Here is a 17767-nt window from a genome sequence, read left to right as displayed (position 1 = left end):
ATCGAGGTTGTAATTTACTGTTACAACTGTGCATAACTAATTTAATTAGAACCATCCATTATTTTTTTTTGCACCTTATTCCTTTTCCACCTTATTATTTTTCTTACTCACCTGCTGTGTTTGAAGGGTTTGTGGTTACATGGGAACCATTCCTTGGTCCCAACAATGCGGCCGTCGATATAGTATCCCATCAGGCCCTGCGTGTGCTTGGGCGCATCCCACTGGACAAATACAGACGACTTGGTGTTCCGGGTGGCCACCACCTGGCCAGGAGCGGAAGGGACACCTGTTGGTTAAGTGAGGGAAAAACCATTAGTGACGCCAAACTAACTGTTTACGCTGTACATTGTTGTTCATATTTGATGTAATGTATTATTTATTATTTATTATTTATTATTTATTATTTATTATTTATTATTTATTATTTATTATTTATTATTTATTATTTATTATTTATTATTTATTATTTATTATTTATTATTTATTATTTATTATTTATTATTTATTATTTATTATTTATTATTTATTATTTATTATTTATTATTTGGGCTGTGCCCCGCCCCGCTTTTACTCATGTTTATTAACCAATGAATGTTGTATTTTGGTGTGTCTTCTATTCTGTTTAATTGCTTTATTCAACCTCATTCTCCTGTAAAGTGTCTGAGTATTTTGAAAAGCGCTATACAAAAAATAAAAAAAATGTAAAATGTTTATTATTTATTATTATACGGGAGCCAGGCAACGACATTTCTTTGGCAATTTCACTGCTGTGTTATTGTGCAATGACAATAAAGGAAGTCTATCTATCGATCTATCTTTACATAACATTCACTACTCCCAGAAAGTGGCCACAGTGTATATCTGATTATGTATTTGATATGATTGCAAACATTATTTGAATCCTTCCATTCATTTTCTATGCCACATATGCCTCACCAGGGTCACAGGGTATGCTGGAGCCTATCCCTGCTGACTTTGGGAATGCGTGAGGAACCTAGCAAACGCCACACTGAGATTCAAACCCTGATCTCCTGACTGTGTGGCTACCACTGTGATACCACTGTGCTGTCCATTATTTCAATATTTATATCAATGTACCCTATGAAAATGTATATTTATTGGCTGCCGACTAGTCCAGTGTGTACCCTGCCTCTTGTCTGAAGATAGCTGGGATAGGCTCCGGCGTACCTGTCATCCTAGCGAGGACAAGCATTACAGAAAATGTATGAATGGATGGAAAGCATGTCCTGTATTACGGAGTATAGCGGGAGATTGGATAAATATCATATCAAAAAACACAAATGTGGACATGTTGAGCTTGATGGCCATTAAAGTGACAGCTGCTGTGAAACAAAAGTAAAAAAAAAGTGTGTGAACTGGCTTTAAAAGCAACATGCTGCTGCAGCTAATGCTAGCACGCGGAAGCAGGACTGTGAAGCATGACGCAGCAAAATCACTTTTCAGAGTGGAAAGTATCGGAAGTAAAAGATGTGAGGGGTGAATGAAAGCATCCTGGTGAAGAAAAGATACATACGTATACATATATACGATATACATACGTACCAAAAGACAACTCACAACCTGCAACATACACATTTTTCCACATTGAACATAATGTACATGATAGGACACTGGTACGCTGTTACATGATGTTTTGGTAACTGATGCGTTCATGTCGGGGGGCCCTTACCATCCAGATCAACCTTTTGGACGGGCTCAGAGGGCGCGGAGGCCTCGCTGGAGCCGTACGTGTTGACCGAATAGACTCGGAACTGGTACTTTTGGCCGTCTTGCAAATCAAAAACCGGGTAACGAGGAGAGTGCAGTTTGACTGCTGTGTTGATCCGCTGCCACACTGCAGTGCCTGCTAAGCACTGCGGGAGAATCGGACATAACAAGCGCGACGTTTATCAACACTGAGTAGCAAAGTAAAAACCCAAATTTGACAGGACGCCGACATCTGATGTTGAGCCATATGTATGAAAAAAGTGAGAGATGAAGGTGACATACAAACACACACACACACCTTCTCAATGACGTACCACAGGGGAGATCGTCCGCGGGGGCTGGGAGGCTTCCAGCTGAGCACGACATATGATTTGAAAATCTCGGACGCGTGAACGTCAGTGGGCTCCCCCGGGATAGTTACATAGCCTGGTTTGACAATGAACCATGTAGAGGCATCAAGTGCACACAGTAGCGAGTGTGTTAAAGAGACTGAGAGTTAAGACCGAAGGCGAGACTGAGACACCCGGCACACTTCAAAACTCCTAAATGGTTACATTTCATGACTGAACAAGCACAGTTAGACGTGTTGTTAGAGCAAACAACACGTCTGTTATGATAGTACCAAACCTACATAGATATGTATAGTACACATATTACGTAAACAATTGACAAAAAAAATGTTGTCTATTTTCCAAATTAACCTAATCAAGAGTTTTCATAATAACTTTTCAAATTGTTATTATTATTAGTAACATCATCAAGATTCCCATTATTATAAACACAGACGATCCTATTCGGATGTGAAAGTGCACATTAAGAGTACATTAGTTAAGGGAGTGTGTTCCGAGTAGGTCACAAAGAGGGACGTGTTATACCGTTATTTTCTGGACTATAAGTCGCTCTAGAAACTCAATCTGCAGACCCTGGTTTGAGACCACAGGACTCACTAGACCAACCCAAAAAATTAAGGGTTGTGGTTGGTTAGTTTTAGTATATGCTGTATTTTCTGGACTATAAATCGCACAAGGCCAAAAATGCATAATTAGGTTGAAAAAAACATACAAAAGTCGCACTGGAGTATAAGTCGCATTTTTTGCGGGTAATTTATTTTACGAACTACTTGACCAAAACAGACATTACGTCCTCTTGGAAGGCAAGTTCTAACAATGATAAAAGAATAGAGAACAGGCTGAATAGATGTAAGATATGCTAACACAATGGTTATTCAGCTACACAAAAAATATAAACATGAACAGAAAAGGTGTCCAGTGTTTATGTAACATAAACAATTTATTAATTTATAAGTCGCTCTGGAGTATAAGTCGCAGGAACAGCCAACCTATGAAAAAAAGTGCGACTTATAGTCCGGAAAATACGGTATTTATTAGTATTGGGTACTGTTAAGGTCAGGTTTCACACGGTGGAAGATTGGTTTGAGGCGGGTTTAAGGTGGGTTTAAAGTTGGGTTTGAGGTGGGTTTAAAGTTGGGTTTGAGGTTGGTTTGAGGTGGGTTTAAAGTTGGGTTTGAGGTGAGTTTAAAGTTGGATTTGAGGTGGGTTTAAAGTTGGGTTTGAGGTTGGTTTTGAGGTTGGTTTGAGGCTACCAGAAGACAAACTACGCTACTGTACCTTCCAAGTCATCATTCCTGATCACAATGTCGTACTTCCCTTCCCTCTTAATCACTGTTCAGTAGTGAAAGAGCAGAACCGTGATGAGTCGCTCGGACGGGACTTCCTCTATTTACCTTCGTGGCTACCTTGCAGCCTCTCATTCTCGGCAGGGTCCAGAGCAGTCACCTTCTCAGACTTGCGGGACGGCCTGCTGATGCCGGCGCTGTTCACGGCTCTGACGCGGAAATGGTAGCAGTGGCCGACCTTCAGGCCGTGCACTGGGTATTTGCAGACTTTCACAGGGGCGTCGTTGCACTGGACCCAGGTGTCGCTCCCGGCCTCGCACCTACACACCAAATGATGACATCAGCAGTGGAAAAACCAAGGTTCCTTCGGTTCCTACATTCTTATTTTTTATCGAAGCTATTTCTTGAAGCTTAAAAGTACACGCTAGCTTTCAGTGTCAAGTGTCTTGAAGACTCCAATGTGTGCATGCTGACCTGTCCACAAAGTATCCAGTGATTGCTGCCTCGTTGACGGTGTTGGGGGGTTTCCAGGCAACCAGGACATAATCGGAGTTGATGTCATACGCCTTGACACTCATCGGGGCACCAGGAGCCCCAGCTACAGGGGCGGTGGCATCTAAGGAAGAAGAACAAGACATTAACTGTAGAACAAATTACAAACGTGGTGTCCATAGTGCAGCACAGGACATGTTTTTGTTGACCTGTGGCACATTTAAAAAACAAATAAACGTAAAAATGTCCCCACTCGGACCATTAACAAGGATGATTATATCCACACTGAAAATAAGTGTAGATTGTCTACTATTTTATTTGACTTTCATTCATTCATTCATGGGTGCTGGAGCCTATCCCAGCTGACATATAGACAAACAACCATTCACACTCGCATTCATACCTATGGACAATTTGGTGTCGCCAATTAACCTAGCATGTTTTTGGAATGTGGGAGAAAACCGGAGTACCCGGAGAAAACCCACACATGCACGGGGAGAACATGCAAACTCCACACAGAGATGGCCGAGGGTGGAATTGAACCCTGGTCTCCTCGCTGTGAGGTCTGCGCGCTAACCACTCTACCGCTGTGCAGCCCTTTATTTGACTTCATACAAAAAATAAAGAAAAAAATCACTGAAAATATGCATTTGTATATGTAATATTAGTATTAGTAAGTAAGTATTTGGATAATATTTACCCATATATATTTCACCTCGTACTTCGGTACAAGGTACATTATTAAAAAAAAAATAATAACAATAATAATAATAATATAAAAAACTTAAACTGTATTATGGAAAGCAGGAAGTGAACAAATGTAACAGTTACTGATTGTAAAAGTACCAGATGTAGGGGTAGGATTTAATAAGCTTTGCTTCTTCCTACTCCTTTTGGACATGTAGAACTGTGAACTGATTATGTGATGCATTCAATTGTAATCTGATGCATGTTCAAATGAAATAAAACCATTACCATTACCATATTTTGCTTGCAGTCAATTATATTTACCGTCTTAGCATATCTTGAACCTACACCAATGTAAAGAACATGAAAGTGGTCCCCATATGGCATGATCAAGTACTACCTGAGACAAAGAGGTACGCGCAGTGCTCGGTGGTTCCATCCTTGCTGTAGATGCGGACCGTGTAGAGACCCTCGTCGTCCTTGGCCAAGTGAGGCAGGACGAGACGGGCCACTCCCCCGCCCACCGACATCTCAGCCAGATGACTGGGCTTCAAAGGTTTATCTGTCGGACAGCAAGATGGAGCACAGCACGACCACTAAAATCGGCTATTATGGGATTATCGGAAGGGGAAAATGACCTACCGTCACGGTACCACTGCACCACAGGAGGTAAGTTTGGGAGGTCGGGGACTACTACCATGGAACACAGCAGACTGGCGGACTCGCCCTCCACACCAAAGGTTACAGGGAAACAATCCACAAGGGTAACCTCCAGCTTGGTGGGATGGATGTCAGTCAGGTGGGGCACTAGCAGGCACAAAGCAGGAAGAAGCTTTGGGTGGTGATTCAAACAACCAAAACCAAACAGAAGTAGTCGATATAAGCTTTTTATAGCATGGGCAGAGGTTTTGTGGTAACTAGGTCAGTTTAAGCACTTTAGTAGGGTACACAACAGTTTGGCACCCTTCCGCTCGGGCAACAGGAGCAGTGGTAGGCTCGCTACATAAATGGGTGGAGCTAGACATAGTGCAGTGTGTTGATTGGCAGGCAAGGAATGATCACTTCCAGAATGTATACCGTATTTTCTGGACTATAAGTCGCACTTTTTTTTTTATAGGTTGGCTGTTCCTGCGACTTATAAATGAAAAAACTGTTTATGTTACATAAACACCGGACACCTTTTCTGTTCATGTTTATATTTTTTGTGTAGCTGAATAACCATTGTGTTAGCATATCTTGCACCTATCCAGCCTGTTCTCTATTCTTTTATTGTTAGAACTTGCCTTCCAAGATGGCGTAATGTCTGTTTTGGTCAAGTAGTTTGTAAAATAATTTACCTGCAAAAATTGCGACTTATACTCCAGTACGACTTATGTACGTTTTTTTCTACCTAATTATGCATTTTTGGCATTGTGCGACTTATACTTCAGAGCGACTTATTAATGAAAATATACAAGGTATTTTCCAGAATATAAGTTGCACTTTTTTTCATAGGTTGGCTCTTCCTGCGACCTGTTCTCTATTCTTTTATTGTTAGAACTTGCCTTCCAAGATGGCGTAATGTTTTGGTCAAGTAGTTTGTAAAATAATTTACCTGCAAAAAATGCGACTTATGTACGTTTTTTTCTACCTAATTATGCATTTTTGGCTTTGTGCGACTTATACTTTAGAGCGACTTATTAATGAAAATATATACCGTATTTTCCAGAATATAAGTCACACTTTTTTTCATAGGTTGGCTGTTCCTGCGACTTAGATTCCAGAGCGACTTATAAATGAAAAAACTGTTTGTTACATAAACACCGGACACCTTTTCTGTTCATGTTTATTTTTTGTGTAGCTAAATAACCATTGTGTTAGCATATCTTACACCTATTCAGCCTGTTCTCTATTCTTTTATTGTTAGAACTTGCCTTCCAAGATGGCGTAATGTCTGTTTTGGTCAAGTAAAATGCGACTTATACTCCAGTGTGACAATGTTTTTTTCTACCTAATTATGAATTTTTGCCATTGTGCAACTTATACTCCCGAGCGACTTATAGTCCAGAAAATAAGGTTCTTTCCATTTTTGAGATTTCATAACTGTGTCCTCTCACCTAGTCCGATCTGGCTGGACCAGCCGGCTCCAGCTGCTCCTGCACAAACATGAAAGTCATCATTGCAGAGACGGCAGGAACAAGCATCGATAAGCAATCATACGGTGAGGTTGGTTGGGACTTACTCCTGACAGTCACGGCGGCCGTGCTTGTCGCTGTGCCGTACGCGTTGCTGGCTACGGCGCTGTACTCGGCAGTGTCGCTCACCACACACCTGAGAAACAACAGTGTGTCAACTTGCACTCAATGTGGGACTTCTATGGTTATCTTTGTGAGGGTATCATTCGTCTTGGATATTATTAGATGGGATGGATGGATGGATGGATGGATGGAAGATAGATAGATAGATAGATAGATAGATAGATAGATAGATAGATAGATAGATAGAGAGAGAGAGAGAGAGAGAGAGAGAGAGAGAGAGAGAGAGAGAGCGAGAGCGAGAGCGAGAGCGAGAGCGAGAGAGAGAGAGAGAGAGAGAGAGAGAGAGAGAGAGAGAGAGAGAGAGAGAGAGAGAGAGAGAGAGAGAGAGAGATAGATAGATAGATAGATAGATAGATAGATAGATAGATAGATAGATAGATAGATAGATAGATAGATAGATAGATAGATAGATAGATAGATAGATAGATAGATAGATAGATAGATAGATAGATAGATAGATAGATAGATAGATAGATAGATAGATAGATAGATAGATAGATAGATAGATAGATAGACTGGAGAAGGCGGCGGAGTGGACGAGTCGCAGAGTGAGAATAGAAAGGAAGAAATGTGACCTTCACTGTGGTCATAGACTATTTTAAAGGTGAGTCAATGTCCAGCTGCGAGGGTCTTCTTTCTTACAGGACGTTCAATTGGCACACATTTTTTTCATTTTGATCAGCCTGCGACATACACCGGTGTCTCCTTGGCGACCAACTACTGTAACAAGAAGGGGTTCGGCTTCGGCGAGAGGACCGGGGGCCAAGAAAGTGGGAGTGCAGCGGGAAGAATTTAAGGCTCGAATGACGCAAAGGTCAGCGCTTTGACATGAACAGCTGATGAGTCTTGAAGAAGAAGGGGGCCAGAACCTCCTCCTCTATTTCACTGCACTAAAACTGCCTTTGCCCAACATGTCTTCTCAAAACTCAAAAGGTTACCACTGTCTTTCATTTTCTTTCTTCCCGGTAGACATTGTTGGAACGGAACATAATGTTGATGTCATACCTGCTAATGATCAAACTGTGGACTCCATACTTGTTCTCAATCTTGTACTTTCCTGGCGCGCTCAGCGGGTCCACCGGCACTCCTCCTTTGTACCTGCACACACACACACACACACACATACACACAATATTATTAACATTAATGTAACAAAACTGTTCAATGTATTGTGTGAAAGGAGTGTCTTAGATTAAACCTCTTGACAAGTACACTCATTCACTCATTCATTCATTTTCTACCTCTTATCCTCACGAGGGTCGCGGGGGTGCTGGAGCCTATCCCAGTCACACAAGGCCAAAAATGCATAATTAGGTAGAAAAAAACATATATAAGTCGCACTGGAGGATAAGTCGCATTTTCATTCATTCATTCATTCATTTTCTACCGCTTATCCTCACGAGGGTCGCGGGGGTGCTGGAGCCTATCCCAGCTGTCTTCGGGCGAAATCTCAAAAATGGAAAGTACCGTATTTTCTGGACTATAAGTCGCTTGGGAGTATAAGTCGCACAAGGCCAAAAATGCATAATTAGTAAGAAAAAAACATACATAAGTCGCACTGGAGTAGTCACATAATAAGTATAAGTCACATTTTCATTCATTCATTCATTTTCTACCATTTATCCTCACGAGGGTCGCAGGGGGTGCTGGAGCCTGTCCCAGCTGTCTTCGGGCGAGAGGCGGGGTACACCCTGGACTGGTGGCCAGCCAATCACAGGGCACATATAGACAAACAACCATTCACGCTCACATTCATACCTATGGACAATTTGGAGTCGCCAATTAACCTAGCATGTTTTTGGAATGTGGGAGGAAACCGGAGTACCCGGAGAAAACCCACGCATGCACGGGGAGAACATGCAAACTCCACACTGTCCAAAGTGGGGTGTCCTTTTTATTGCCTCGTGTCAGAATATTGTAAAAAAAAAAAAAAAGGGATTTATTACAGCCAAGGGTGTGATTGAACTAGAGTCTCCTAGGTGTAAAGTCCGCGCACTAACCAGTCGACCACAGCCCAACAGGTACAGTTGATTCTTAAAACAGACAGGTTAATAAGGTTCTGACCATTTAACGATGGGCCTGGGGTTTCCCAGCACGGTGCAGAACAGTTTCACGGGGGTCTTCTCCCACACTGTGTGGGGCCGCAGGGCCACCATGAAGTCAGGCAACCTCGGGATTTCATCCAAGTCCACTTTCTTGTACATCATCTCCTTAACCTGTGACACAACATGGCTTTACATCGATTGATTGGCTGATGGTTGGGACTATTTGGTTCATACTCCCAGTGACAAAGTGCAGCAAATTATTACTATTATTATTATTATTACTCCAGAAGTACTTGCCTCTTTCTCCATAGCGAGACTATCAACTTGAGCCTTGGTGGCAATCTTCATCCTTTGGAGCTCTTCCTGAATGGCGGCCAATCCTTTTTCCACCTTGGTACTCCTCGGTCTCTTCAGTCACTTCGGTGGTCCTACCAACACACAATGTTACCGTACACTACACTACACAGCACACAACTGCCCTGCTTTTCATTATTTCCACAGTTAATGATCACATAATGTGAGAAGTGGGTGGGTGTGGATTTACACTTAAACTAGCGTGGCATACGTATGTCAGCAAGCGGTGGAAGCCTCACCTCTGCCGGAACACCGGGATGGTATAGGCTGGTTCCGCCATCGCCTCTGTGGCCTGGGCCTGCACCTGAGCCGCTGACTTGCAAGTTGATTTCCTGCTGAGGGGAACACATGTCAATGTGTCTGGAGAGTGGAGCTTCTGGCCTGAGAAGCTCATTTAGCTCCCATGGAAGCAATGCCAAGTCGGGTACAGGATGGTCTCTTTACGGGGTGGAACTTAAGTGATGATAAGATTTGGTCAAGTTAAGGCAGTGCTGGTGTTGACGAGTAGGTCAGGTTCAGGGATTGGCATGCACTCTGGGGGGGCTGGGAGGGCAACATGGCGGCCAGGTACAGGATGACCTGTTGATAACAACTTGTAATGCCTCAGACCCTTTTCCCCAGTTCATCAGTAGCAACTACTTGTATTCTCGGTTGAACACATCAGGCGCCAACCAGATTAGCAGCCATGGAAAAAGGAGTAACCCAGAGTGTCCAAAGTGGGGTGTCCTTTTTATTGCCTCATCTCAGAATATTAAAAATATTTAAAAAAAGTGATTTATTATGAATGAAATATAATAATAGATATCACACGAGGTACACTATTAAAAAAACAAACTTAAACTGTATTATAGAAAGCAAGTAAACAAATGAAACAGTCACTAATTGTAAAAGTAAACTGTATTATGGAAAGCAGGAAGTGAACAAATGTAACAGTTACTGATTGTAAAAGTAAACTGTATTATGGAAAGCAGGAAGTGAACAAATGAAACAGTTACTGATTGTAAAAGTAAACAGTATTATGGAAAGCAGGAAGTGAACAAATGAAACAGTTACTGATTGTAAAAATACCAAATGGAGGGGTAGGATTTAATAAGCTTTGCTTCTTCCTACTCCTTTTGGACATGTGGAACTGTGAACTGATTATGGGATGCACTCAAATTGTAATCCGATGCATGTTCAAATGAATATAAAACCATTAGCATTACCATATTAGCCACAATACAATAAAACTAAAATCCTTGAAGAGGGATGCGTTGGCGACTCAAGTCTCTGTGAGGAATGGGTAGTGGTTCTCAGTACGTGGCCCAAAATAAATAAATAAATAAATCAATAAATATAAAAAATAAATAGTAAATAAATACATAAATATATAGATTTTTTAATTACAAAAAACTTAAATTATATTACTTAAATTACTGAAAATATGCATTTGCATATGTAATATTTACATAGTATTTGGATAATATTTACCCATATATATATCACCTCGTACTTTGGTACGAGGTACATTATTAAAAATAAATAAATAAATAATAATAATAAAAAAAACAAACTGTATTATGGAAAGCAGGAAGTGAACAAATGTAACAGTTACTGATTGTAAAAGTACCAGATGGAGGGGTAGGATTTAATAAGCTTTGCTTCTTCCAACTCCTTTTGGACTTCCACATCTGACTGTATTGACCAACACAGCACATTTACTGTACAAAATGAATATGCAAACGGTCCCCCACATCCTTTTGTACCTGAATGAGGCCCTCGGTGGAAAAAGTAACCCAACCGCACACAGTTTAAGCAAAAGCTGCAGAGCACCAGCGGCTGTGAGTACACTTGAAATCTTCCATTTATTCTTACTTGGCTTGATTTGCAGCAGGCCTATGCTTTCTTTGCAGCTTGCATTTGTCATGCAGAGCCTTAGCTCTTCTTAGGCTTAAGTCAAGCTAAAGCACCATGAAGCTCTTTGGGTTGGGACCTTCTGCACGACACACAGTAGTGATAAAGTAAACAGAACTGGTGACTGATTATAATTCAGAATAAGACCAAAATGTGGACCACCATCATGGATGACGTGGTTGTTCAGCATCACCATACTTGATGTTAACAAAGGTTAACTATTAAAAAAAAGCGAGCTGTCAGCCAGACAAAAATGGACCTGGCAAAGCAGCAGAAGGCAGAGACGGACTTCAGCTTCATACCTTTGTGTCTGCTGGCTGATTACACGCTTTGTGCTGTGCTGATAAGCTAAATCACTTTTGACTTGGCTGCCATACTTCTGCCTCTTGTACCAGGGAATGACTTTGGAAGACATGACCGGAAGACGTCAAGGACACCTTGCTACACGGACCAGGAGTGGGAAAGGAAGACCAAACATATGTTATGTTAGCATGACATCAATACTACTTTCTATTCTATGAGTCGCTCCTCTCTGTGATTGGCTGGCAACCAGTCCAGGGTGTACCCTGCCTCTCGCCCGAAGACAGCTGGGATAGGCTCCAGCACCCTCGACCCTCGTGAGGAAAAAGCGGTAGAAAATGAATGAATGAATGAATGAGTCGCTCCTCTGTTAATATTAGTATGTAGACCATCACAAGCTATCCTCATCCTATTCTAGTACTTCATGTGTCTAGACCGGGGGGGTCCAAGATGTGGCTTGGGAGCCAGCAGCTGTTTTTTTATTGGCCCACAGCATAATCTAAAACTATAATTTAACTAACAAATTTTTTTTAATGCCTAAATTGGATAAATCAGCAGGAATTTTGCAGAAAAAAGTCAAAAATATGAAAAGAAAAAAGATGAATCACAAAAAGCCGCAATTTTATGAGAATATAGTAAACCTCGGATATATCGGATTCAATTGTTCCCACTGGTTTTGTCCGATATAAGCGAAATCCGTTATATGCCTATACCGGAAAATGTCCGTTATAAAAATCCGTTATAAAAAATCCGATATATGCAATGAATTTTTATTGGAAATGCATTACAGAAAAATCGGTTCTTTTTTATCTGTTGTGAGCGAATTTCCGATATATCCGAGTCCGATATATCCGAGGTTTACTGTACCACATTATTATGACGAAAAATAATGTAATTTCAGTAGCGTATTGTTGAAATATAAAAGAAAAAAAAGAAATTCATTTATAAAGTTGTGAGAAAAATCAACACAAAAGTCTAAATTTTCAAAAAATTAGGTTGCAAAAAAGTTATAATGATAAGAATAAAGTCTAAATATTGGAATAAAGTCATAATATTCCTTTTGTTTCTCAAATGTGGTCCTCGCTGGAAAAAGTTTGTACACCCTTGGTATAAATGCCATGTTTTAATAAATATAACAAATAACAAATATTATATAATATATAATATATATAATTATATATAATTATATAATATATATATTATATTATATATATAATATAGTATATAATTTAACAAATATAGCTATAAGCTGGGTTCTGGGTTCACAGAGATTGATTTGTTTTTGTCAATAATTCAAAACATATGAAAACCAAATCAATACTTTCCCATAAGAAACAATGCTAATCCAATTCATGTGTTCCAAACACCCAAAAAATAACTAACATAAATCACATTTTATAGACAATAATCATAGTTTAGTTCGGCTCACTGTCTGTTGCGTATCCCTCTTAAACCGGTCCCCCTGCAACCTGTTTTAAAGGTTCCTACCTTTACATTGCAATCCTATTGTAACAGACGCTTCCTGCGTACTACTCTAAAACTTCTTTCTTGAATTCTAATTGGGTTTCTCACCTTCTTTACCAAAGTTCTGGCACATGCAACTTTCTTCACTGTCAGATTTTTCATCTCCATTCTCATTTCTTCATCTCACACTCAGAAATACACATGAAGGCGACAGATACCAGTTGTTTATCGTTCTGTGTTAAGGGTCTATGAACAAATAAACCACCCGTACAAACACAATACAGATAATTAAAGTATTCCCAGGTTGGAATGTGTCCGTAGTGTCCTAACGCTAAAAGATCCACTATCCATTCACCGACATGTGGATGCTTTAATGGACTATTTTGTTTGACGCATTTGTATGATAACAAAGGCAGTGTCCAAAAACTGAGACATTTTTTTAACAATTATTTTTGACAAAAAAAACTAATCATACTAAATCCGGGGCGTATGAAAACCAGGGTGTACAATATTTAGGGACAGACTGAGAGCACTTGAAATGTTTCACCTTACAACCTCACACTTCTCAGCTATGAATAGCTTCCAGTGGTTAGCCTTGCCCGCCATTAGGAAAGTGGAGGTCATTAACAGTGGAAAAGTCCTTATGTTGTTCGATTACATGCACGAATCCCCTCATTAACATTGGATTGGATTGAACTTACCGCACTTAAGCGACACATGTTTTTTACACACTGTAAAGCACATTTGTTCTTTTGTTGAGCCACCTCTAAATGTGCGTGTATGTTTAGGACAAGTGCTAATTGACACAGGAAACAAGTGGTCTGTCAACAGGGTTTTTTACAAAAACACAAATACACTTCAGTGATCCCACTCAGCTGCTGCTGCAACATTCTTTCTGTCAAAAGCTCTGTAAGGTAAAATTGTGCGAAAAGAGATGACTTACCCCAAGAGATTAAAAGAGCGCAAAGCCGTGGCGGAGCAGCCGGACGTCGCTTGGGAAGCACTTGCTGATGGTAACAAAAATATTAGCCTCTCACCCAAGGCATGCCGTTCAGCCTTCCAACCCATGTATGGATGCACCAGTGACTATATATAGCATTTACCTACAAATTCTGCTCTCTTTCTCACTGGAAAACCTTCCTCCAGAAACTGATTTTTACTGACTCATTAAGAATAATTATTATTGGCAGTTATTGTAAAATTAGCATTTTCTTAAGGCATTGTAATACTGTTCCCGACTAGTAATTATCAGTGACGCTTGTTCCATGCAATACTTTCTAATGTGTATGTCACACATAGTTATTTATTGACTTTTGAAGTTCAGATATTATTTGACAGTGAAAGACCGAGGAGACCTTTTTAGGTTTCTGGGTGGTGGGGGAGCGCTTTTCCTCCTTGGCTCAACACTTGTGAACAGCAGTCAGTTATTTTTAACTCCAACTTCTCTGATTCAGTCAGTGACAGCCTCAAGACTTACTGTACAACTTACTGTTGCTATTTTCACTCTCAAGTCTATTCAAATGGAGAAGATGTGTGGGGAAAACGACTCCCATGATGAGCAGGTGGCTCCGGTATGGTCTCGGTTAATACTGGAAAAACAGAAGCAAGGTGTATGCCACCCGGTAAAGAAACACAAAATGCATGTTTGTTGCGGTATTTATCAGCATACACTATATGGGAGTTTATATCTGTCATGTGAGGTGCTCTAAAAGAGGACATTGTTATCTCCTCAACACATTCACATAGACACACTGTGCTCTGCACTCATGTAGAGTTGAATTAGCTCCACAGCGCAACACTGCCCTCTGCTGCCTACTCTGAGCATTGCACTAGTTCCTGTTTACTCTTTCATGGCATTAAAAGCCAGGGTCTCCTCCAGTTACTCAGTTTAAAAAAAAATAAAAATTCATTAATTCATTCATTTTCTATCGCTTATCCTCACGAGGGTGGCGGGGGTGCTGGAGCCTATCCCAGGTGTCTTCAGGCGACGGTACATATAGACAAACAACCATTCACACTCACATTCATACCTATGGACAATTTGGAGTCGCCAATTAACCTAGCATGTTTTTGGAATGTGGGAGGAAACCGGAGTACCCGGAGAAAACCCACACATGCACGGGGAGAACATGCAAACTCCACACAGACATGGCCGAGGGTGGGATTGACTCCGGTCGCCGAGCTGTGAGGTCTGCGCGCTAACCACACAACCGCCGTGCAGCCCGGTAAAAAAATCATTAATTAATTCATTTTCTACTGCTTACCTCACAAGGGTCGCGGGGGTGCTGGAGCCTATCCCAGCTGTCTTCGACCGAGAGGCAGGGTACACCCTGGACTGGTGGCCAGCCAATCACAGGGCACATATAGACAAACAACCATTCACACTCACATTCATACCTATGGACAATTTACTGTATTACTGTATAGGTTATTGTTTTTGATGTACATATATTTACACTTATTCTGAACAGCACCTGCCACTTTATATATTTATATTGTTATTCCTTGTTTTATTTTTATTCTTTTCCTTATTCTTATTTTTACTCTTCTACAAAATGCACCGTGGAATTGCAATCAAATTTCGTTGTATGCAATACAATGACAATAAAGGCGATTCTGATTCTGATTCTTCTGATTCTGTCCATATGTGCCCTGCGATTGGCTGGTGACCAGTCCAGGTTGTACCCCGCTCTTGCCCAAAGTCAGCTGAGATAGGCTCCAGCATACTCCCACGACCCTAATGAGTATAACCGGCATAGAAAATGAATAGAATGAATGAATAGTAGTACAGTAGTTGCAGATAATGGCACACAAGCCTACAGCGCCCTCTCGTGGCTGTCACTTCAAAATGGCTAAAATACATAAAATAAGTATTTTATTATGTTGTCATGAATGTACCAGTGTGGATGTAAAACCATAAAACCTTGTTGGAAGTTTTTGAGGTGTTTAATCACGGTCTTTGTCTGCATCATAAAGCAGTACTGAGCTCTTTTTTTTTTTGTCTTTTTATCTGTTTTTATATCTTTCGAATGCACTGAAAAGAGAAAGACATGCATGTTCATGTCTCACATCAGGATTGTGGATGATGGGCATAATTCCAAAGAAAGTGCAGTTTTCCTTAAACTTTTCTGTCTGGCATTCAACACTTAGCCTTCACGCCCTTTCACGGATGACGAGAAGGCCCAACACAACAATTCTCATTGACTTTGAAATACTTTTGAAATAGTATCTTGCCTCATAAGATGCAGTGAAAAAGTACTTTTGAGCAATCCGAGTGAAACATGAACGCGCCCTGGTCCTCTCGGTGGCGCCAGCACTGGGCGTGTTTGCGGTGGGAATAAAGGAGATTATTGGAGCGTGATAACGTGCAGAGGAGCGAGCTGCGGGGGCAAAGCTATATTCACCTTTCCAAAATTAAATATCAACTTTTGGAGCGCGTGAGGAAGTTTTACACAAATAAAAAGACAATGTTGAAGTCAATGAATGCAGATGTTGCTGATTAAAACTGTTGAGTTTGTTTCTATTTAGTGCTTTGATGTGCATAGTTCATATTGTTATTACTGCTTATTACTTCTTACTGTCTATACTTATTACTATTACTAAAACTAAAACTAAAACTATGTAAACCAACTAACTCAGACAAAAAACTAGCTAAATATTTGCCTTCTTCCTGTGTGTTTGTTTGCATGACAAAAAAGGTCAGATGAGAAGGTCACCCTTAAGCGGCCATGACAGCGGACGGGAGGGTGGTTGTCATGACTGCTTGTCCCTCCCCCCTCCCTCTTACTTTTTACCACGGGGGAGGGGGCAGAGTATGGTAATAAAAGAAGGAAACTCTAAATCCCAGCAGTGGCATGTCAGAGGGTTTGCCCGCCATTGCAACAATACCAAAAGTGTGATGATGTAAGTGAAGGGGGGCGGGGCTTGTGGTTGAATCTATGATGCCGAGGGCACTCACGCCACATTGGTGATTCAAAGAAAACTTGAAGGAACATGTGACTGCTGATGTCCGTGTCACGTTCAACACTCACATGAATACATGAATCTAAAAGAACTTGCCAGGTATATAAATGTATATTTTGTTCCTTGATTATTCTTTACAGCAGGGGTCTCAAACACGCGGCCCGCCGGCCAAATGTGGCCCGCAGGACACTAGTTTGAGGCCCCCGCCTTGATTTGAAAGTTTAATGTTAGTGTGGCCCGCGCAAGTTTGATATGGATGCTGTATGGTATCATGTACCCAGAAAAAATGATTACGTTTGATTAATGTTCATGTTAAAGGTTAAATAACTGTTAATAGTTATCCTCCCTATCCGTGTGGAAGTGGTAAGTTTTTGGCTATTTAAGTTTAAAGGAAATAACTTGAAGGCTACCGTTTAGGTCGCTAGCTCTCTAGTTTTCGAGTTAGCATGTGTCTCAAGACCCTGCAGTTGCGCAATATGTTATAAATAAAAAAAAGTATAAATGTGACTATAGTCGTGTTTTGTCATGTCTACAGGGCTCTAATAATGCTTTGTTCATTTTAATCTGAAAAAAATAATTTGTCTACCCACCAGAGTAGAGTTACACTAAAACCTCCCCGACCATCTGGCGATTTAGTCTTCTGACTTCAACATTAACACAGAAGGCCTGATGCTCATGTTAGGACTTTTGAGCAAATGGCTGAACGTTCCTCCATCATGTCGCCAATGCAGCGGGAAGCGGGATGATGACGTCACGGTGTGGACGACCTGCACCCCTGCACGTTCACTCCCAGGCTGCCGTGGCAACGTGGGTGACGTGCCGGCCAGGGTATCACGAGATGAAGTCGAGTGTAGAGGGGAGGAGTAGAGAGCGTTATCACATAGATGCAGCTTCCTCCTTTCTTTAGG

At 41.0% G+C, this 17767-nt stretch overlaps 1 pseudogene; it reads right to left on the bottom strand.

Annotated features, from left to right (window-relative positions):
• LOC131101373 (M-protein, striated muscle-like) overlaps positions 1 to 17767 on the bottom strand; it is a 31478-nt pseudogene that overhangs the window by 8795 nt on the left and 4916 nt on the right.

This window comes from Doryrhamphus excisus, chromosome 1 (genome assembly GCF_030265055.1).
Source record: "Doryrhamphus excisus isolate RoL2022-K1 chromosome 1, RoL_Dexc_1.0, whole genome shotgun sequence".
NCBI classification, from domain to species: domain Eukaryota; kingdom Metazoa; phylum Chordata; class Actinopteri; order Syngnathiformes; family Syngnathidae; genus Doryrhamphus; species Doryrhamphus excisus.
The sequence above is the reverse complement of the archived record's forward strand: the minus strand, read 5'-3'. Positions and strand labels throughout refer to the sequence as shown.